The sequence below is a fragment of the Artibeus jamaicensis genome, unplaced genomic scaffold, assembly GCF_021234435.1.
Source record: "Artibeus jamaicensis isolate MK-2021 breed Jamaican fruit bat unplaced genomic scaffold, CSHL_Jam_final scaffold_847, whole genome shotgun sequence".
NCBI lineage: Eukaryota > Metazoa > Chordata > Mammalia > Chiroptera > Phyllostomidae > Artibeus > Artibeus jamaicensis.
Genome location: NW_026522057.1, coordinates 24414085 through 24435514, shown reverse-complemented (window position 1 = coordinate 24435514; position 21430 = coordinate 24414085).

Genomic DNA, 21430 nt, shown 5'->3' with positions numbered 1-21430 from the left:
GGCTGCTAGTGCAATGCCTGGTTTTCATTACGCGACGTCTCTATCTCTGGAAATGCTCTTCGTCCTACAGTCCTCTTGCTCACACAGCCTCCCCAGCTTTCTCTCCGTTAGTATTCCCAGGGGCAGGCTTTTCCCCAACACTTTCCTTTTGTCCCTTTGTTGTCCTTCTATTTCACGAACAGCGTAGAGTCGGGTCTTATTCTTGTATCCCATTGGATATTCTCTGCCTTTGTCCTGGCCCGTTTAGTCCATTTACATTTAACGTACTTACTGGCGTGGCTGGGTTTTGCTCACCATCTCTGTGTGTCTCCCCTTCGCTCCATCCGCTCGCTGCCCTTGGCGCTTTCCTTTCTTATTTTGGACTGAGAATATTTTAGAATGACCTTCTCTTTCCTCTCGAGTTTCTTTACAATGTATATTATTGATTATGCTATTCCAGCTGTCCCATTTCCCCCCCTTTCTTCCCCTCTTCCCTGCACACCCCCTCCCACCTACCTTCCCCCCTTTTAGGTCATGTCCGTGGGTCGTTTATAGAAATTCTTTAATGTCCACATTTCCCACACTATTCTTGCCCTCCCCCTGTCTATTTTCTACCTGCCATTTATGCTACTTATTCCCTGTACCTTTTCTCTCTCTCTCCCTCTGACTTCCCTGCTCATAACCCTCCATGTGATCCCCATTTCTGTGGTTCTGTTCCTGTTCTAGTTGTTTGCTTAGTTCGTTTTTGTTTTTGTTTCTTTTTAGGTTCAGTTGTTGCTAGTTGTGAGTTTGCTGTCATTTTAATGTTCATCTTTTTTATCTTCTTTTTCTTAGGTAAGTCCCTTTAACATTTCATGTGAAAAGGGCTGGGTGATGATGAATTCCTTCAACTTGACCTTATCTGGGAAGCACTTTATCTGCCCTTCCATTCTAAATGGAAGGATAGAGTAATCTTGGATGTAGGTCCTTGCCTTTCATGACTTGGAATACTTCTTTCCAGCCCCTTCTTGCCTGTAAGGTCTCTTTTGAGAAGTCAGCTCATAGTCTTGTGGGAACTCCTTTGTAGGGAACTGTCTCCTTTTCTCTTGTTGCTTTTAAGATTAACTCCTTATCTTTAATCTTGGGTAATATAGTTATGATGTGCCTTGGTGTGTTCCTCCTTGGGTCCACCTTCTTTGGGACTCTCTGAGCTTCCTGGACTTCCTGAAAGTCTATTTTCTTTGCCAGATTGGGGAAGTTCCCCATTATTTTTTCAAATAAATCCTCAGTGTCCTGGTCTTCCTCTTCTCCTTCTGGTACCCCTATGATTCTGATCTTAGTACGTTTAAAGTTGTCCTGGAGGTTCCTAAGCCCCTCCTCATTTTTTTGAATTCTTGTTTCTTGATTCTGTTCTGGTTGAATGTTTACTTCTTCCATCTGGTCCAAATTGTTGATTTGAGTCCCAGTTTCTGTCCCATCACTGTTCGTTCCCTGTACATGTTCTTTTATTTCACTTTTCATAGTCTTCATTTTTTCTTCTAATTTGCAACTATATTCACCCATTTCTGTAAGCATCCTGATTACCAGTGTTTTGAACTCTGCATTTGATAGGTTGGCTATCTCTTTGTCGCTTAGTTCTATTTTTTCTGGAGCTTTGATCTGTTTCTTTATTTGGGCCTTTTTTTGTTTGTCTGTTTGTTTTGGTCTCAGTGTTCCTGTTACATAGTGAGGGGCAGAGCCTCAGGTGTTCAGAAGGGCGGGGTAACCCACTCAGCGTAGCTGCGTTGTGATGCTGTACGTGGGGGAGGGGTCCAAGAGAGAACAGTGCTGCTCACTCTTCTCTCTGCTGGTTTTTGGTCACTCCCTCCACTGCCCACAAGCAAGTTGGGCCCTCCTGGTACTGATTCCCGGGCGGGTGGGCTTGTGTACGTTCTAGGACCCTGTGGGTCTCTCCAACGAACTATCCTGTGAGGTTGGGAGTTTCTTCTGCTGCCTTAACTTCCACAGGTGTTTTTGATCAGAGGTTTTGAGGTTTTATTTCCCTGCGCTGGAGTCCTGGGTTGCGCAGTCCATCCAGCTCCCTAGTTGTTCCTCCTGGTTTATCTGCATGCGAATGTGGGACCGCCCAGTCTGCCAGGCGCCACCTCGCCTGCCCTGGTCCACTACCCGCCACCTGGCCATGAGTTCTCTCCACCCTGGCTGCCCATCTCTGCCCCTCCTACTGGTCTGGGTGGATGTTTCTTCTGTACCTCCTTGGCTGTTGGACTTCATAAAGTTTGATTTTCTGTCCGTTCGGGTTGTCTTTTGGCTTTAAATGTGTTGTTGTCCTTCTTCTGGTTGTGCGAGGAGGCACAGTGTATGTACCTACACCTCTGTCTTGGACGGAAGTCCCCTCTTGACTTTTTTAAAAAGAGAATTTATTTGTTTAGAGTGCAGTAGTTTTAGGTTCACTGCAAAACTGAGTAAAAAGTCCAGAGTTCTCATAGATTCTGTGCCCCCAACACATACAGCCTCCCTCGCCCTCAACACTTCATGCCAGAGTGGTAGGTTTGTCATAATCGACAAACCTGCATCGACACAGGATTGTCTCCTTGGTTTTTAAACTTCCTGGAGTGTGTACTGCTCTGGAGACTACAATATTCATCCTCATCAGGCTGCCTCGCATGAATATTCCATCGCTTCTCGCTTTTGTAAAAACTTTGAACAGCATAACTTCATTCACACCCTTTCTTCTCTCTGTGCTATTGTTGTCGTATATTTAATGTTTACATGTATTATAAACACAATGATACATTGTTATTATTTGTGCTTTAATTCATCAATAGTCTTTTAAATAAATATTCGTAAACACCATTTCTGATGCTTTTTATTCCTTCCTATCGATAAATGATTCTAACTGGGATCATTGTTCTTTAGTCTGAAGAACATCCTTAGTATTTGTTGTGGTGAAGTTCTGCCAACAACAAATTTCTCAGTTTTCCCGAAAATGTCTTATTTTATCCTGAGTTCCGAAGGGTATTTTCACTAGCTAAAGAAGTCTAGGTTGGCAGTTTCGTTTCAGCACTTTAAAGATGTTGTTTTTATTTTTTGTGTTCCAATGTTTTCAAAAAGTCAGGCATCATTTTTACTGCTGTTCTCTTAAATGTGATGTATTCTTTTTTTTTTTTCCTGGCTGATTTTTAGAATGTTTATTTTTGGATTTTAGTAGTTTCACTATGATGATCTACTTGTGGTATTTTTGTATCTATCTTTCTTGGGTTCTACTGAGCTTCTTGAATCTGTGGGTTGGTACCTGCCATTCATTTAGGAAAATGTTTGGCCGTATGTCTTCCAATATTTCTTCTGTCCCATGTTGTCTCTCTCCTTTTATTCTGGAAGCCCTAGTGTATCAGACTGTTTAACACTGTCCCACAGTTCTTGGATGCTTTGTTATGTTTTATTTTATTTCTCTGTGGGCTTCAGTTTGGATAATTTCTATTTACCTGTCTTTGAGCTTATAGATTCTTTCCAACCTGTTATCAAGTGCTTCCAGAGAATTTTTCATTTCAGATATTATATTTTTCAGTTTAAGAATTTCCAATGAAAATGTTTCTCTGCTAAATTTCCCATTTGTGCAAATGTTTTGTCTACCTTTTCCATTGAATTCTTTTTTTTTTTAAAGATTTTGCTTATTTATTTTTAGAGAGAGGGGAAGGGAGAGAGAAAGGGAGAGAAACATCAATGTGTGGTTGTCTCTCCCTTGCCCCCTACTGGGGATCTGACCTATAACCCAGGCCTGTGCCCTGACTGGGAATTGAACCAGCGCCCCTTTGGTTTGTAATCGGCGCTGAATCCACTGAGCCCCACCAGCCAGGCTCCATTGAGTTCATTAACACATTTATATATTTTCATCCTTGTCTACCACTTCAAACAAATGGGTTTGCTGCTATTGACTGTTTTTTCCCCTGGAGTATGGGTCACATTTCCTGCCTCTCTACATATCTAGTAATATTGTATTATGTGCTAAGCGAGTTTAATGTTACCTTGTGGGAACTCTGGATTATGATATCATCCTCGGAACAGTACTGTCTGTTTTGTTTTGCATTTTGGTTTGTTTTTGTTTTTTCCTGGTAAGCTGTTAGATAACTAGAGGGTTATCTTGATCTCCTTAAGAACCGATTTCAGACTCTGTTAAGGTGAGTCTGTTTCCCTTGTACCCACAGTTCCAGGGGGAAGTGTCTGCTGCTGGGGTTCGGTACTTCCAAATGGCACCCGTTCTGGATTCACAGCTGGGATACTCACCGTGGTCCCTCCTCTCTGGGTGACCTGAACAATGTCACTTCTACGCTGAGACCTCTGAATTCTCTGTTAAGTCCTCAGCTCCCAAGCAGGTTTTTTGCTGGGCTTTGTGGAGACTTGCCTTGTGTACAAAGACCTTGGAACTCAGCGGCAGGCCTGAGGGGAATACCTATGCAAATTCTGTGGCTCCTTCTCTGCGAGTCTTCTCTGTGGCTTCCTCTTCTTTGGTAACCTGCCCCCCAAATTCCAGCTGTCTCAGCAGTCCTAAACTTTGAACTCTGTTTCTACACCGAGTGAGGCTGTAACTCCCTGCTTGGAATCTGGGTGTCTTTGCCACAATTTGACAATGGCCTCTAGGCAGAAAGTCAAGTTGAATGTGGAGCTCAGCCTTTGGCCTTCTCTTCTCTTAAGGATCGTGCCTTGCAGTGATAATGGTTGTTTCATGTATTTTGTCCAGTTTTACAGTTATTTATGACAGGCAGATGAGTCCAAGACCAGCCACTCTGCCATGAGCAAAACCAGAAATGTGTCCTGTTGTTCTCAAAGCCCTTTCCAGCGAAGCTTCTATCCTCAAACGCTTCTCTTCCAAGCACCAGGGGCCCCCACCCCATCTCACCTGAAATGGAAGCCACGGTCTCCATTGTTGGCCTCTCTCTTCTTCTGGAAACGCGTCTATTTTTCCATTTGGCTTCCAGGAAGCCACTGTGCCTTAGTTTTCCTCCTACTTTGCTGACAGTTTCTCTTGAGTTTTCTTTGTTCTTCCTCATCTCCTGGGCCTCCAAACACGGAAAAAACTCAGAACTCACTATCAGATCTTTTCCTTTCTCCATGCACACGTGTCTCGGTCAGCTCATCACATCCCAAGGCTTTAAATACCATCAGGCGTCCAACCTGTGGCCCTTGGGCAGCATGAGGCCCAGGACCGCTGTGAATGTGGCCCGACGCAAAATTGTCAATTTTCTTAAAACCGTTTTTTTTTTTTTGCTCATCAGTTTTCACTAGTGTTTGTGTATTTAATGTGTGGCCCAAGACAACTCTTCTTCCTCCCGCGTGGCCCAGAGATGGCAAAAGTTTGGACGCCCCAGTTCTCAAATTGGCACCTGCAGCCTGAGTCTGTGCCCTGAAACCCAGACTTGGGGCTCCAACCTCCTTTTCACACGTCCACCTAGACTCTAAAAATCTCCCCGAAGTTAACCTGCCTAAAACAGAACTCACGGTCTCTTCCTTCACATGCCTGCCTCTGCCTTGATCTTACCCATCTGCATAAATGACTCCAGTCTTCCAGTTGTTCAGGCCAACAACTTCGAGGTCACCCTTGAACTTCTCTTTCCCTCAGACCCCACATCCAGCCCACCAGACAGTCTTAGACTCCTCTCTCTCCTGGGTGTGGGCAGCATCCCCCCAAAATTGCTTCTCTGCTTCCACCCTCGCCTCCTGTACTGGCCGGGGCATGGCAGGGGAGCCCAGCCTTCCCCAGGAAGGCATCAGATACCAGATATGTGCGTGAGCCATCGGGAAGCTCTCGGAACCCTAGCTGCCATCGCATGAAGCTGAAGACTCACGTACCTGAGCCCATCAACACTCGGATTTGAGAGACCGTAAAGCAGTTGTTGTTTTAAGCCACTTCATTGTGGGGGGATTTGTTACATGGCAGCAGGTCACCGGAAGGCACCTGGAGCCAGCCCGTGTGAGTGGCCTCTGCTGCCTTGAATTTCCAGCCCACCCCCGCCACCCCCAGCTGCTCCTGTTCCTGGAAAATCAGGGCAATGTTGCAACCAGCCGCCCCAGCTGGGGGTGGAACTCGCCAGCCTCTCCTGGGTGGGGAGAGCAGCCTGGGTCCGGTCCCCTTGGTGGCTGGGCAGTCTGAGCTCACTCTACTCGCCTCCATTCCTCTTCTTGATTGGCACTTTAATGAGGGCAGAAGGGGCGGACCCCCCGCCAGGGGCCCAGCTCCTGCCCCGTTTATCTCACGGCCCCAGGCAGCCTGGAACAACACTGCAGGCCAGCGGCAGGCCGGCCCCGCCCTCCGTGATGGATGGAGTGACCGCGGCGAGCTGGCAGCCGAAGTGTGTGGCTGCCGCCCTGTCCTGTCAGCGCACAACAAAGGGGCTGGCCTGGCCCTGCTGGCCGCTGCGCTTGCAGGGATCGGGGGAGAATGACAAGCAGCCCCTGGGGAGGGGCTGAGCCCCCTCTGGGTGGAGCCCCAGATGCTGGAGAAACAATGGGGGGATCCAGGCTGGTGCACTGGGTTGGGAGGTTCTGGGCTTGTAGGGAGAGCTGGCGCAGGAAACGTCTCCCTGGCCCCAGCTTCCAGGTCCAAAGCGGGGCTGGGTTCTCAGCAAACACCCCTCCTGACTGTGCCGGGCCTTTTACTTGCTGTGCAACCTGCAGTCAGGCTGACTACCTCTCTGGGTAGAGAGGCGGGAGAGCCCTGCTCGGTGAGAGGCTGATACTACGGATAATCTCTATCACCAGGTTCTTGTGAGGATGAAGTGAGACCTGCCGGCTAGAATGCAGGGTCCTACAGGCGAGCCTCGGTTTCCCTGTTTGTGCACAACCACCTCCCCAGCACACTGGTCTGAGGACAACCAGTGGTGGCCAAGCCCCATCTCCCCAGGAGTTGTCAGGAACTGTCACCAGGCGCCACACCGTCAGCACCACACCTCCGCAGGGTGGCGTGAACCCATTTGCACATGGAGAAACTGAGGCCCATAGAGAAACAAGATGTAAATCTGCCCGGGATCCCGCAGAGAGGAGAGACAGGTCAGGGATTCCTACCCAAAGCTGTCTGGCTCCAAAGTCTACGCAGGTGTCCCCAAGGCCCTGAGTTACGAGCCGGAATTTCCCTGTGAGGACTGGGGGGCAGGGAGGGAGCCCGAGACAGCCCGGGCTACAGTGAGAGGAAGACAGGGACTCGTTTACAGAACACACGGCGCAAACCTGAAGTGCCCCAGGTGGCCGGCATTATCCTTGTCCTGGTGCCACAGAGTGAACTTGAGCTCTGAGCCAGACCCCGCACCTCGAGGGAAGCCCGGCCACCCAGGCGAATGCAGCCCCTCTAGTTTGGGGGAGTTGCAGCGGTCCGGCCTCAGCCCCGGGGCCCCCAGATGTGGGGTCCTCCCACAAAACCCATGCCCAGGACAGGACAGCCATGAGATCCTTAAGGCTTGGTCATTAGAGCAGGGGAGGGGAGAGGACAGAGCTGGACAAGTGGCCTTCCGGCTTTCCCAGGCCTCTCCTGAGAGGAAGAAACCAGCCCCCGCTTGGAGACTTCACCTCCCGGTGAACTCTCGCAGGCTCGGGGCCAAGCCCCAGCGAGGTCAGAGAGAGAGTCGGGTGAGACCGGGGCTCCATGCGCCCCCCCTCCTCCCCGGGTTGTCTGCAGTGCGTCCTCCAGACCTGGGCTCTGCCCCTCAGCTCTCCTGACCCCTCTCCTGCTGTCAGACAGGAGAGGACCTGGCCAGGTGTGGCTGTGGCAGACGGGGCCCCGCAGGTGGGCTGCCCCAGGAGACGGGAGGGGCCCTGCCTCTCTGCCCTGCGTGTGTCCCCCTGTGGGACCCCGGCCCTGGCTGACTGTTTCTTCCTTCCCCAGGGCCTTTGCCTGGGCTGTCCGACTTTGTCCCCGAAAGTCTTTTCACACTTCGCCTGGTTAACTCCCAGTCAGCCTGCAGAGCTCACCTCAAACGCTGCTTCCTTTGGGAGGCCTTTCTGAGCACGCAGCCCTCCCTCCCCGGGGACACCCCCCCCGGGTCACAGGCGGCACAGCCCCACTAGCCCTTCACAGCTCACACATGTTATAGGTCGCCTTCTGTTGGTCTGTGTGGTGATTAGGTTAATGGGGGGTTCGCTTCTGCTCACCTCGGTGTGCCCAGCTCCAGCAGACGGTCTGGCACACAGTAGGTGCTCACTTAGCTCTCACTGATCGACGCTGTCGACCAGTGTGTGTCTCCCAGTAAACTGTGGACTTCGCTGGGTCGGGAACGCGGCTGCTTTGCTCACCATTATGTCCCCAAACTCGGTGTCTCACACACAGACGGCTCTCGTTGGACATTCCATATGTGGGTGACTTGGCCACAGAAGAAAAAAGAGTAGGAACAACCTCCACAAAATCAGGAAGACTGACCTCATTTGAGGCAGGAGCCCCTCCGAGTGAGAAAATTCTGAGTCCTTTCATTTCAAAAGAATTATTCCACATGCTCCAGTGAGCCACGTCCCTGGGGGCTGTGACCTCAGAGAAAGCCAGCCAAGCTGAGACAAGGTCAACAAAACTGCGCCGACCGGAAACCTCCAGAGTCCCACTTCTGCCCACTTCCTTAGGACAGTGGAGGGACGGGGGTGGCCCCAGCGTGGCCTGGGACAGCCCTGGGGAGGGAGCGGAGGTCCAGAACTACAAACTTGCCAACATTCTGCATGCCGAGACCAAGATGAAAGGTCAGGAAGGGTGAGCTAAAGGAAGAGTGGCTGCAACATGTAAAGAGCTCGTTTAAATCAACAAGAAAAGCAGCACGAGCTGTGTATAGCAGAGCAAAGAATGTGAGAAGGTCATTCACGGGCGGACGCGGTCGGCGCTTGTTGCGCACGCGCCCCGTGTAAGCACCAAGTTCACAGTCACACACGTCCAATGCCGATCGCCAGAAGCACACAACCTATTGGTGTGAAGTGTGGAGACTGCGACGTGCTCCTAGTGTTTTCTGCGTTCCCTACAAAATGCAGTGATCCTTCTGCGTGTTCCAGGAACTCTCCCCGCCTGAGGGGTCCCCGCAGCACCCAGTCCGCGCTCTCAGGTGCTAAAGGCCGGAAAGCAGCCCAGCGTCCCGGCCTGCGCTGCGTCTGGAGGAAAACTGTTCACTCCCGACCCGTCTGGGTTCTGCAGACGGCGGGCTGGCGGTGCTACAGTCAGGCTGCCCCTCGAGACTCTGAGGGCGGTGGGGAGAGTCCTGGAGATGAACATGGGAAGCTCTTGTACTCTTAAAAGACCATTTAAAAACATTTTTTTGTTGTTGTTACTTTAAAAGTGCCGCCCGTGCCTAAGCTCCCAGAAAAAATGCAGATAAAAAGACAACGATTAGCTGAGCTGGAAGAAAGTGATCACGGGGATGCCCTGAGGAGGCGGCAGGACCCCAGGGACCCCTGCGGGGCTAGAGAACTGGCCAGGCTCTCCTGCTGGGAACCGCCACCACGGGAAAGGGCTGTCCTCGCTGAAAATCGAAGAGGCGGGTAAGGCAGCACCAAGCAGGTTTTATGCTGGGTCAGGCAGAAGTAAGGCCCGCCTGAGTGTGGTTGGTAGGCTAATAATATGGGGGTGATCATTTCCAGTGTTCGCCTGAACATTGCTCCAACGATGTCCTATGATCTGCCTGCATGTGACATTATGCTACAGAACTGCATGCTTAGGGTTTTATAATAAGAGGCTGGCATAAAACAGGGGCGTTATTTGTGCCAGACCCTGTATTTACGACATTAGCGAAGAGTTTGTTTAGGCCACGCCCAGCACTGGCTGGGGTGCAGAGGAGGAGGACTGGTCCTAGTTCACTGCCGATGGCCCTGTAGGTCTATGTCGCCTTTTGAAAAGAAATGGGGGGGGGACACGCAGTGAAGAAGCCATCCCGCTGTTTATGTCCTTGGTCCCCATGACCCTATATTAGAATTCATCCCAAGGAAAAAGTTTACAAGATGCAAACAGCCACAGCTGCCCCAATACATGCAGGGGCATTATTATCAATGGCAAAAAATGAAAATTAAAAAAATATAACCCCCCCAAAAAATGGACACAACCTACACATCCACAAAGGAACAGTATAAAGCCATTGAAATGACCTTTAAAATGAGAGTTTTAAAGATTACGCAGAACTGCAGAGAACATCTGTTAGAGTGTTGAGTAAAAACTGTGTATTGTAAACATAAGTTTAAAAAAAAACTGCAGCTTTCTACGAATTTGTGCTGAGCTGGGCCCCGGGACCAGCTGCGGGCAGGAAATGCGCCCTTGCTCGGGCACTTGGTGAATGCCCAGTATTTTCTTTCTTTTTTTTTTCTCTTTTTTTTTCTTGTCACAACACCATCTTTTTAATAATACTAAATAAATATTTTTAAACAATGAGCCCATGGTCAGACCATCTGCTCTGGGAAGCCCCTGGCCAGGGAACTGTGCGAGAGACAGGCGGCAGAAAGGTCACCGGGCCCGAGGGAAACCCCACTGTCTGTGGGCTCAGCTTTCAGGAAGACCTGCTTCTCTGGGGGCAGGAGGCGGAGGACCATGACGACCTCTTCCTAAAGCTGCCTCTGGAAGGTCGTGTGAGTTTCCCCGCGCACACTCTGACCCATGCGTATGTCCCCTCCTCCAGCGCAACGGACGGGCACTCCTCTGTGACAAACCTGGCGGTCCTGGGTGGCCAGGGGAGGCAGCCCCGGCACAGGGAGAGCGCTCCTGAGACCTGAGTGTGTTTTACCATTATTTTAATCTTGAAAACTCACGAGTGTACATTCCTTTTCTAATCAGGAAACACAGAGCTAATTTCACAGTGGGGGACGAAAGAGGGGCGATGGCTTGTGGGATCCCAGGAAGATTCTGGGATCAGGGGTCTCTGTGTCCAGCCTGGGCCCAGGTTCTCTGTCTCCAAGGCCCCGGGCCGGGATCGCAGGGTGAGGCCATGGGGGCGACGGGCCCGGTAGTCCCCATCCACTGACCTCCAGCTGTCGCCCGCAGGAGGGCCAGTGACTGTCTGCGCGAGGCCTTTCCTCAGACCACAGCCCAAGGCGAGCAGGTTCTGGGCAGTGTTTGGCCTGAAACAAGAAACCGTCGTTTAATGGGAGAGATGGCCCTGGGGGCAGCGAAGGCCCAGGCAGCTTCTGCAGTCCCTGCCTGCCCACATCTTCAGCCTCAGGCCCCTCGAGCACGTGCTGGGAGAGAGGGAGGGGACAGAGGGCAGGCTCCAAAGCGGCCAGGTTTCCATTTGCTCCAGGGCGAGTGGGCCGCATCCAAGGGTCTGTGGCCCGGAGGAGGAGGGCCACCTGCTCAGGGTTTGCAGTCCCGCTGCAAGCTCAGTCCTCCTTGCCCCCCTGCCCTGAAGGACAGCTTGCTCCCCGAGTCCCTCCAGCTCTTCCTCACTCCCTGGGAAGGTCAGCATAGGGTTCCCATTTCACAGAAACCTAAACTGAGGCTCTGAGGTGGAAGTCAGGTGCCCAAGTTATGCAGGTGACAGAGCCGACCCCCCATCCAGACCACCCAACTCCTCATCAATTCTTAGCCCCCTGTGGTACGTAGCACCAGCCGGTGTCCCTGTCAGAAGGTGGGAGTACCTCCAGCTGACAACTAGGCAACCAACCAAGAAGGTCAAGGTCAACTCTGAGGTTGTGACCGTGGCCTGGCCTCTGACACTGCCCGTCAGCCCTGTGCTTCAGGCCCACCGACTCTCACCTCACCCCACAGAGCTCCCCCTACAAGCTTGTCCCCTCCTTGTCATTCTGACCTTCGCTCAGACGTCACCTCTTCCTCAGACCTTCACTGACCACCCCAGTCATGGTCCGGTGTTCGCCCTTGTGCTCATCTGTGTACCTGTCTGTCTGTCTCTCTGAGCTCCTCCCACATGAGGCTCTTCGCTCGGTGAGCTAGTGGGCACCCTGCCCGCTCACTCTCTGGGTTCCCGGTGCCAGGCCAGTGCTGGGGATGCCACAGGCACCCGCGCCCAACGTGCCCACGGAGGGAGTGAACAGCAGGTGACTCCCGGAGCCCGCCCCAGGGTGTCCTGCGTGTCCTGACGGGATCGCCCGCCCTCCCCTCCTGGCTCAGCTCACCCCTGCTTCTGGTCACACATTTTCCCTGAGCACCAGCTGTGTATCCAGGCTGGCCAGTGAACGGGGTGGTGGGCGGAGATGGCTGGTCACTGTAGACCCCCTTCCCGGTGACCCTGCCTGGGGTGGGCCAGCCCCCACGCCCTCCTCGGGGACCCAGCTTGTGGCCTGATGGCCCGAGAGGCCGGTCCTGCCCACAGGCCCAGGCCTGATTGTGGCAGGGAGCCTGGGGCAGTGGCCGTGGCTGGGGGGCCCTGGAGCCCACTTTGCCACCGGAAGGGCCTCTTCCTTTGCTCCCTGAAGACAGAGCTGGTTACCCAAGCGGTTGCTCAGGCCACAAATAAGCATAGAGAGGGAGAGGGTCCCCCTGGAAAACTGGCCTGAACCCCCTCCAAGCTGACTTCAGATGAGACACTGGTACCCGCCTCCCGCAATGGCTCTGCCACAGGCTGGTGCCAGAATCAGGTGCCCACCAGGCTGAGGGCTTCAGGTGAGCGGGGGAGAGAGGTGGGGCTTGGCCATCCCACCAGAGTTTGAACTTCAGCCTGGGTCAAACGGCCATTTCTAAACAGACCATGTGACCCAGTAGCCTGGCCTGGGCGCTCTGGCTTCAGCCCCTCCCCTGGGGTGGCAGTGGCCTGCTCGTGGGGAGGAGCCCAGTGACAGCCCTCCAGAGGCGACAGCCATGGGCGGGGCTGCCGCCACCTGAGAGTGGGCGAGGAGCAGGTTAGCTGGGTGAAAAGTTCACCGCGAGGGATGCTGTCTGTTTCCCTCGCCTAATTTATCCACTATTTGGCTAACCTTGCTCTGAACCCAGGCCCCCAGACCCCGCGCCCCTCTCCCCCGCCTCCCCACCGGGCTTCCAAGCCGCCACCAGACCTCCTGCCCGTGCCGGGAGGCGGGGGACATGCTGGCCTTGAAGAGGCCTCAGGCCTGCGGGCTGCCCTGGGGGAGAGGCTGGCTGCCCTTCGGGGCAGTGATTTATGGCTGGAGCCTCCCATCTTCAGTGACCAAAACACAGTCCGGCTGCTGGCGGCGAGGTCCGGGCCCCCAGACACCAGTCACGGGCCGGGCCAGCCCTCAGAAGGCGCTCCACCCTGCCAGCCTCCGCCAAACACACAGCTGCTCCCTAGACGGCGTCCTTCCCTTCAGGGCCATCTGTCATCCTGGCCTGGGGCAGGAGCCGGAGGCAGGGACCAGCCGGTCTCAGAGGGGAGGCTGGCCTCCTTCCCCGGCCCTGGGGTGGCCTTCCGCTGGCCCTGGCCTCCCCGGGGCTGATTGTGCAGACCGCTCCTCATCTTAGCCTCCTTTTTCCTGACATGCGGCAAGGCTGTGGAGGGAGGGACCGGTGGGAGACGGGTGAGGGAAGGAGGGCAAGGGCGGGAAGAGGTGAAGAGTGGACAGAGGACAGCCGGGACTGCAGGGATGGCCACCTGGTGCTGTGCCAAACATCAGGCATGGGTGATTTCCCATAATCCACGCGGCAGCCCCGTTTTGTGGCTGAAAGATGAGGCCAGGATAGGCTGGGCCACCCTCCTTAGCTCTCCAGGTGGCCGATTGCTGGGCGAAGATTCCAGCGCAGGCCGCTCTGGCCCCAGAGCCGGCTCTCAGCCCACCTTCCACTCTTCCCCCTTCACGGAGACCCCCTTCCAGCCCTGGGAGAGTGACGCGTGGTATTGTGACCAGTGCAGAAACAAAGGTGTGGGAAGAACGCATTGTCCCACTCCGTCCTGCCCCACGTCTCAGAATGACTTTCCTGTACTTTCTCCGTGGGACTGAGGCCCACAGTCACGGTGTGCGTGGGTGTGTACTCGTGCGGGCTGTGTGCAGACGGGGACTCCTCCCTCGTGCACTAACCCTAGCCCGCTGGGGAAGCTCCTTGGCTGCTGACGAAAGGGCGTGGTGTGGATCCCAGGCCTGCCAGTCCCACCTGCAGCTGCTCCCGAAACTGCCCACCACTTTGTGGACGCCCCTCGTGCCCTGGGCCACTGCCCTGCATGTCTAGGTAGCTGAACGGCTCCTCGCTTCTGCCCTTCTGCCCCACGGTCAGTTCTATCTGAGTCCGGAAAACCTGTCTACAGTGCAGATCTGATCACGTCGCTGCCTGTGGCAGAAGGTCCCAGACCCTCCTTACTGGGGCCCAGTGCATCCTCTGCAATTTGGCCTCCCTGACCGCCCAGAGCATGGTGGCCCCTCGCCCACACGCCCTGTCCTGCAGCTGCTCCTGCCTTCTCCGTCACCTGAAACACTTTTTCGGGCTGGGCCTTCTCTCGGACCCTCCCAAAGGAGACTCTCGAGGCCTCCGTTTACACGTCACTCCCTGGAGCGCTGTCCTACCCCAATCTGACAGGCCTCACACCCAACCCATCCTCACGCCAGTCGGGCCCCTCTTCCCCGATGGGCAGAAGTTTCAGGGAACACACTGTCTGCCTGCTAAGTTCACTGCCACCACCCCCCCGCCAGTGCCTGACCACAGTGGGCCTTCCAGAGCCATCTGTGGGAAGTTGACGGGCAGTGAATAAGCAGGGGCAGTCGTGTACCCTTTCTGATAGTCCCCGAATCCCTTCATTCCAGAGCCACTGTCCTTGGCTCCCAGAAGGCTTTGCTGGCCCCAAATGGCCTCTGGCTCCCCTGGACCGGAGCCCCTGCTACCACTTTTGTCAGGGACAAAAAGGCTTTTATAAGCAGTACAGCCAGGAGGGGCAGAGGCAGTGGGGGATGGTTGGACCCCAGCAGATCTGCCTCCCTCCCCTATTCAGGGCAGCCCCTTCAGGGACTGGCAGACGGGGCCAGTCAAGTGCCAACCGCCCCCAGGGTGCCCATTGCCTGCCAGTCAGGAGGGGCCAGGAGTCAAGAGCAGGGCTGCCAACTGCCTGTCACCACACTGGCCAACTGTCAGTCCGGAGAGGCCAAAGTCCCCTCTGGGAACTCGGGGCTGTCCGTCAAGGCATGGCCAGCTGGCACTCTGAAAGGCCCAGAGGCAGGTTGGGACGTCCACCCATGGCCATTCCAGTGACAGCTGATTTTGCTCCCCAGATTCCTTTTACCCTTCTCTGAGCCAGGGCACCCCCCGGGCTCTGGGAACCACCCCTCTCCAACTCTCAGCCCATGGGTTTCAGTGGGGTGATTCCCCTCCAGGCTGTAATCACAGACCACATGACTCTGGACTGGCCAATCAGAGCATTGCATTTCTCTGATCACTGTGATTGGTTCACATGTGGACATGTGACTCAAATCAAGCCAATCAGAACTAATGCTGGATGACTAGAAAGAAACCTCTTTATTTTCCCTCCTCTTCTTGAACCTGGGAGGGTGTGGGGCCAGAGGTGAGTGGCCAGTTTGCCATTGCTAAGAACAAAATGTCTGTGGGCAAAGCCAGCCCAGAGGATGTGGAACTGAAGGACATGAAAGAGAAACTGTAAACATGGCTTGCACCCCTGGATCCAGCCATACCTGAAACCAATAATCATTGGGCTTTCCAGTTATGTGAACTAATAACTTTCCTTTTGCCTAAGCAAGAATTGTGGGTGGGACCTTTTGCCACTCAGGGAGTCTGCCAGTGTCCCGTGAGGAGCTGTCTGCTGGCCAGAGCACCAGCCCTTGTCTGAGGCTCAGGGTGGCTCCAGGACAACTCTGGACTGAGCGCCACTGACAAACAGCCTCCCTACTGGTTCTCCCTGCTCCTGGCTGCTGAGGCCTGGGCTCCACCATCAGACGCCCCCAAGCTTTTGACTCAACCCAGTGATACTGAGAAGTGTGTGTATCAGGGGTGGGAAGGGCTTTCTTCAGCGGTGGTAACAGCGGGGAGTGTCCCAGGCCACAGAGTCACCCAGGTCCAGACTGTCCTGTGGCAGGACTGGGGGCTGTGGTCCAGCCTCTGCCCAGGTCTCAAGCCTGGTTTTTCATCATCCAGGCCACTCTGAGCACCCAACGTCCATTCCAAAAACTCTGCAGGTGGAGGCAGTGTCTGTCTGGGAACTGGACAAAGAAGCCGCCAGCCCCTTGGGCCCTGGAGAGGGGCTGAGGACCAGGGGGTGCTGGGGAAAATGCGGGAAGGCAACTCCACCTCCTGGCTGGCGCCTGGCAGGCTCCTGCCTTGTTCACCACTGTGCACGCCCCCAGCAGGCACCCTGTGAATAAAGTGTTCCCAAAGCACCTGGCAGAGGGTGAGGAATATTTTAGGGGCTCAGAAATTGGCAAGAGGGAGCAACCTGCCGTGGGTACCAGCTCTGTGCCAGGCCCTGGGTAGTGGGGGGCGGAGAGAGAGAGAGAGAGAGAGAGAGAGTCTAAGGATGAGCCAGGACACCAAAGAAGTGGGCGCTTCCTCCCTCCGGGCCTACAGTTGAGAGGGCCCAGCAGACCCCAGCGAGCTCTGAAAGGACACCCACCTGGAACGTGTCTGGTCATAGAAGGGCCTCAGCTGGCTGCCTGAGGCTGGCCTGCCCTGGCCCACCTGCAGCAGATGAGCAGTGCATGGGCCCAAGGGGTGTCAGAATCTGGCGGCACCCGGGACGTGGATGGGCCAGGAAGAGGCCTGGCTGGTAGCGTGGGTGAATGGTCACAGGGATTATATGCCGTTCTTTTTCTAGGCCCACCTAGGGAGCCCCTGGGAAGCCTTGCTAGGCTTCTTAGTCAAGGAACCAGGAAGCCCAGGGATAAGCACACGGGCTTTGCCGCTAGACTCTGGGGTTCAGATCCTGGCTCTGTCCGCTGCTGGCTGTGTGGCAAGCCCTGGGCAGGTGGCCGTGTCTCTCTGCCTCTGTTCCCTGTAAAGTGTTGGGGGGAGTTCACTGTCCAATACACAGGAAGCACTGAGGGTCTGTCAGGTATACCAGCTATACAGCAATTATAAAATACATATAATAATACACATCTATTCATTTATGAATTGGTAATTATTAATATCAAGTATACATGCATTCACTTATGTATGTTACTCACTTGATTTTTACAAAAAAAAAATACATGGAAGGCAAGGCTATTGGTGTCACCCTGGAAAGGAGGATACGGAGGCTTGGGGAGGGTAAGTGACCTGCCCCAGGTCCTGCAGAGCCAGCGTTTGGAACGCCAGCCAGATGTCGCTGGGCCTGAGGTCCAGCCCCCTCCCTTTCTGCATGTTGCACGGCACCTGGCTGGACTGGCCGAGGGGGCCGCCCCCGGTCATCTGCTGGTCCTTGGCCACTGGGGACCCCCGGTGTGGCCGAGCAGGGATGGGCCAGGCCAAAACCCAGCCTGCCAGCCCCCACACGAAGCCCACTGCCACGGGCCCCCACCATCACATCCGGGGGACCTTTGCCTCTTCTGCCTCTCAGCGCGTCTGGGCCCTGAACGTTAACGTGCCCACAGCCAGGCTCCGCTCGTGGCCCCAGAGTGACCCCCCCCAAGTGGGATCCAGTTACAGCTCAGCAGCAGCTAAGGAACAAACACAGCTTGTGTCTTCCTCCAAGTGCTGATTTCCTTTGTCTCATGAACATTGAAAAATGAAAGGAATGATAAGGATTTGAGGGGGGGTGGAGGAGGGAGGCAGGCTGGAGAATTCTGCAGTGTTGGCTTTGCTCGCCAAGAGGGCGGCGTGAGGGAGTTTTAAATGAAGAAGCAGGTCCCAGGGCAGTTGGAGGCCTCTTGCTTCCTGCCTGGGGGGTTCAAGGCCCTGCCCTGGGGGCAGAAGCTTCACATCCCTTCTCTGCGGTCAGGCACTTAAACTCTCTGGGCCTCAGACTCCTCTGCTCTTCAAGGTCAAGTCCCACTGCTCTGGATGGTGATGTAAAAGAAATGTGAAAATGTGTGTAGACCAGGGGTTCTCAAGCAGGGGTGAATTAGCTCCCTGGGGACACTCTCAGAACCGTTTTTGGTTGTCACAACTGGAAGAGGAAGGCATCTGGTGAGCAGAGGCAGGGACGCCACCAGACAGCCAGCAGGACCCAGGATGGCCCCCGGCAGAGAATCCGCCCCACGGAAAGGCCCACGGTGCCAGTGAGAAACACAAACGCCAGTCTTTTATTCCTGGGCCCCATCCGGACACCTGAGGGAAGGTGGAGGGAGAATGGGTGTGCTGGGAAGAAGGCCGCACGCTGACGCTGGCTGCCTGTGACAAAGGTTCCGTCCCTCTCTGTTCAGACAGAAGTATTTGCCCAGTGTCGCCCGCGGTCTGCCCTCCCTCGGTGCCCTGTGCTCTTGGAGGGCTCCTGGAACAGAGTCGGAGAGGACAGGAGTGCAGTAAGGATCAGGACTCTGACTCCGAGTGTCCCCGGAAACGGGATGGGGCAGATGCGCTGAATGGTGTGAGCACAGCGGGAGGCCATGCCACCGTGGGAAGGAACACAGCCGCAGCTTCGGGACAGACCTGGAGCCGGACACAAGACCGCATCCTGCGGGTACGTCCCTGAAGGTGGCATGGCAACATCTGCACAGCCCGGGAAGGTGCGGAGCTCATCGACTCGCACAACTTCCCTGTGCTGTGTGAGCTGTAAGTCCCTGAAGCTGTTCTTTGCGGACGATCCTCATGGCAAGTGTGAGACGGGGGATGAACAGGGTAAATACAAGGCTGAGATGGAAGGCGGAGATTCGGGCTCCGACGAGAGGCTTCTGGGAGGTAGGGGACATCTTTGGCGGTGCCTGAGGGGGTGGGGTGTGGGGTGTGGGCCTTGAAGAGCCCTAGGGGGCTCTCAGGGGCATCCTTGCAGAAACAGCCCCTCCCCGCTGCCTCAGTCCAGAGAAGTCCTGACTCCAGGTCACACAGCTGTCACTTGGCCAGCACCGGGAGGAGGGGAGAGGCGGTCGAGCCACCCCTTCTGGCTTTCCCTGACAGCTCTCCAGGGTGGCTCTCTCTGAAGGCCCTGCCTCTGAACCCGGCCATGCACCTGAGCGATCGCTGTACCCAGAGCAGCTTCCCAGCAGGACGGTGGCCATCCGCCACTCTCAGCAGTGACTTTTTAAGGGACTTCTGTGTTTATTTTCACCCTGAGCCACAGAGAGACTTGGGAGCAAAGGGCCTGCCCATGGCCAGCAACAGCAGAAATGCCAGAGAAGGGTCCCACGCGGCCCATTTCCTCAGTCCTCCTCAGGGCCCCCCCCAGCCTTGGCCTCCGCCCGCACCAACCAGCAGGGAGCCCGCCAGGCCTTGAAGGACCCTGCTCTCCCAGGCCGGGCCAAGGCGGGGCGTCCCAGGCTGACGGGGGACAGAAAACGGAAGCCAGGTCCCAAAGGGGCAGACCCTGCTGCCCAGGCGCTGAGCAGCACGGAGGGGAGAAACAGTGACATGCAGGCGGGCGGACGAGTGTGGTCTCCTCCTGGCTCCTCCGAAGCAAGAGGTGTTCTGGGGGCAGCGGGGTCCTGGGAGTGAGCGATGGGAACTGCCAGCATCGCACGGTCCCCTCAACTTTCTAGAGGCTTCACACTGGACACAGGATGGTAGGGACATGTTGTCCACCCTGCGCACACAGGAGGGGGTCACAGAGCAGATGGAACTCCAGAGTCTGGGTTCCTGCCCCCAAACACCTGGTCCTCTGCCTCCTGGTAGGCTGGCGGGAGCTGGGCACTCAGCGCTCGTCTGGTTGCTAGAAGCCGGGGGCCTCAGGGCAACCATAAGAGGTGGTGGGTGGGTGGGGACCGTTGGACCCACATGCCTGCGGGGCAGTGGCCCCCAGGCCAGGCTCTGGCCCACAGCTGGCAGCCCCAGTTTATGCACAGAAGTATGTTAACAGATGTTGGTAAATCAAATCACAGTCCAACAGCCCTACCCAAAGGGCGTGCAGCGTGGTGGGGCACCCACAGCTCTTCCTGGCCTTCTTTCTGCATCGAGGGACTTGGACACCAAGGGCCTGGCTTTGCCTGAAGCAACATGTGGCTGCATATAGACGGTCTCTTCACAGACGGACCTCTGAGCTCTTATGCCAATGCCTGTACCGCTCCACCTTGGGGAGAGGCAGACCCCCTAGGGGAGAAGTCCCAGAGATGCCACGGTGAGCGGGCGAGCCCCGCTGGGGCCCTGCAAGAGCCCTGCCCATCCACCCACCTGCAACTGCTTCCCCACTCTGTGCCGCTCAGCACCTGGGCAGCAGGGTTTGTCTGTTTGGGACCTGGCTTCTGTTTTTGGTCCCCCATCAGACTGGGGCATCCCCAGGGGCGTGGGCCGCGTGCCCATCAGAAGGGCTGGGGGTGGGGGTGCTGCGGTCAGTCCGGAGAACTTCTGTCGCTCTGGTCGCACCTGGCCGTCATTTTGGTCTGAGAAGAGGAGAGTCCACCAGAACATCCCGGCCCAGGGAGCAGGCCGGTGGCCGCACGACCCCATTCCTGACCTGTCAGGCCAGAGAGCCTGGTCACCTGGAACCACGTCCGTCACAGCGGGGCTTGGGTCTGGCGTCTCCCCTGGCTGGGTGCCCACCTCCGATCTGGTTCTCTTTGGCGATGGCGGGGAGCCCCAGGCACGGCAACCAGGTCATTTCCTGGGGGGGGGCACACCCCGTCCTGGCCCTTGGGGTTTGAGGCGCCAGAGAGCTTCGCTTGGCTGTGCCCGAGGGATGGAACCAGCTCTCACCTCTCACTTTCCAAGCAGCCAAACCATCTCGGGGAGGAATAAGGATGGGCCTCCTGGGAACCTGCCCAAGGCTTTTTCCCTGGTTCCTCTGGGAAAAGATCCAGAAAAAGACTAAAAGTGTCCAATTGGAGGGGGGGGGGGAGGGTGGGACCAGGCCCTGAAGCTCTGGGCAGCCACAAGGCCCCACCTCGGCCAAGACCGCGACTGTGCTCCCAGCAGGCCCTGAGGAGGGCTGGCGGCCCGAGCCCGCTCGGACCCCCGGGGTCCTTGCCACGTTCCAGGCCTGCAAGCCAAATGCAACTTTATGGAAACCTCAGGCGTCGAATCCTCTCCAGAAGGTTGGCCTGTGGCCAGGCCGTGAGCAGGAGACGGGACTGGGCGAACGCACTGTGGTGCATGCTCCGTGAAGGCCTGCCAGCGCTCGGAAGCATCGGGGCTCCTCCTCTTCCATCCCTGCTCCCTGCGAGGAGTCTGCCCCTGGCTGAGTGCCAGCGACAGGCCCCGCCTGCGTGCCGGCACAGCGGTGGGGAAGGCCAAGCCCAGGGGCCCACCGTGGTGGCTTGACACATGCAGGGTGATGCATGAGGCTGTGGACACTCGGGGCCCAACCTCAGCAGGCTGGCCAGGGTGCCAGGAGGACCCCATTAGTGCCGCTCTCCCCTGCTTCCCCACGGTTTGGTGGCACTGTCCGCAAGAACCAAAATGAAGGTGATGCGGTAGGTGAGGGGGCTTGTGGGTCAGGTGGAGCTGGGTTCAAATCCTGACCCTGGCTCTCACGGCCCCACAGACTGGGGCATACAACTTCCCTGCTCTGAGCCTGTTTCCTCACCTGCAAAATGGTCTTTCTAACACCCCACTGCAAAAAAAAAC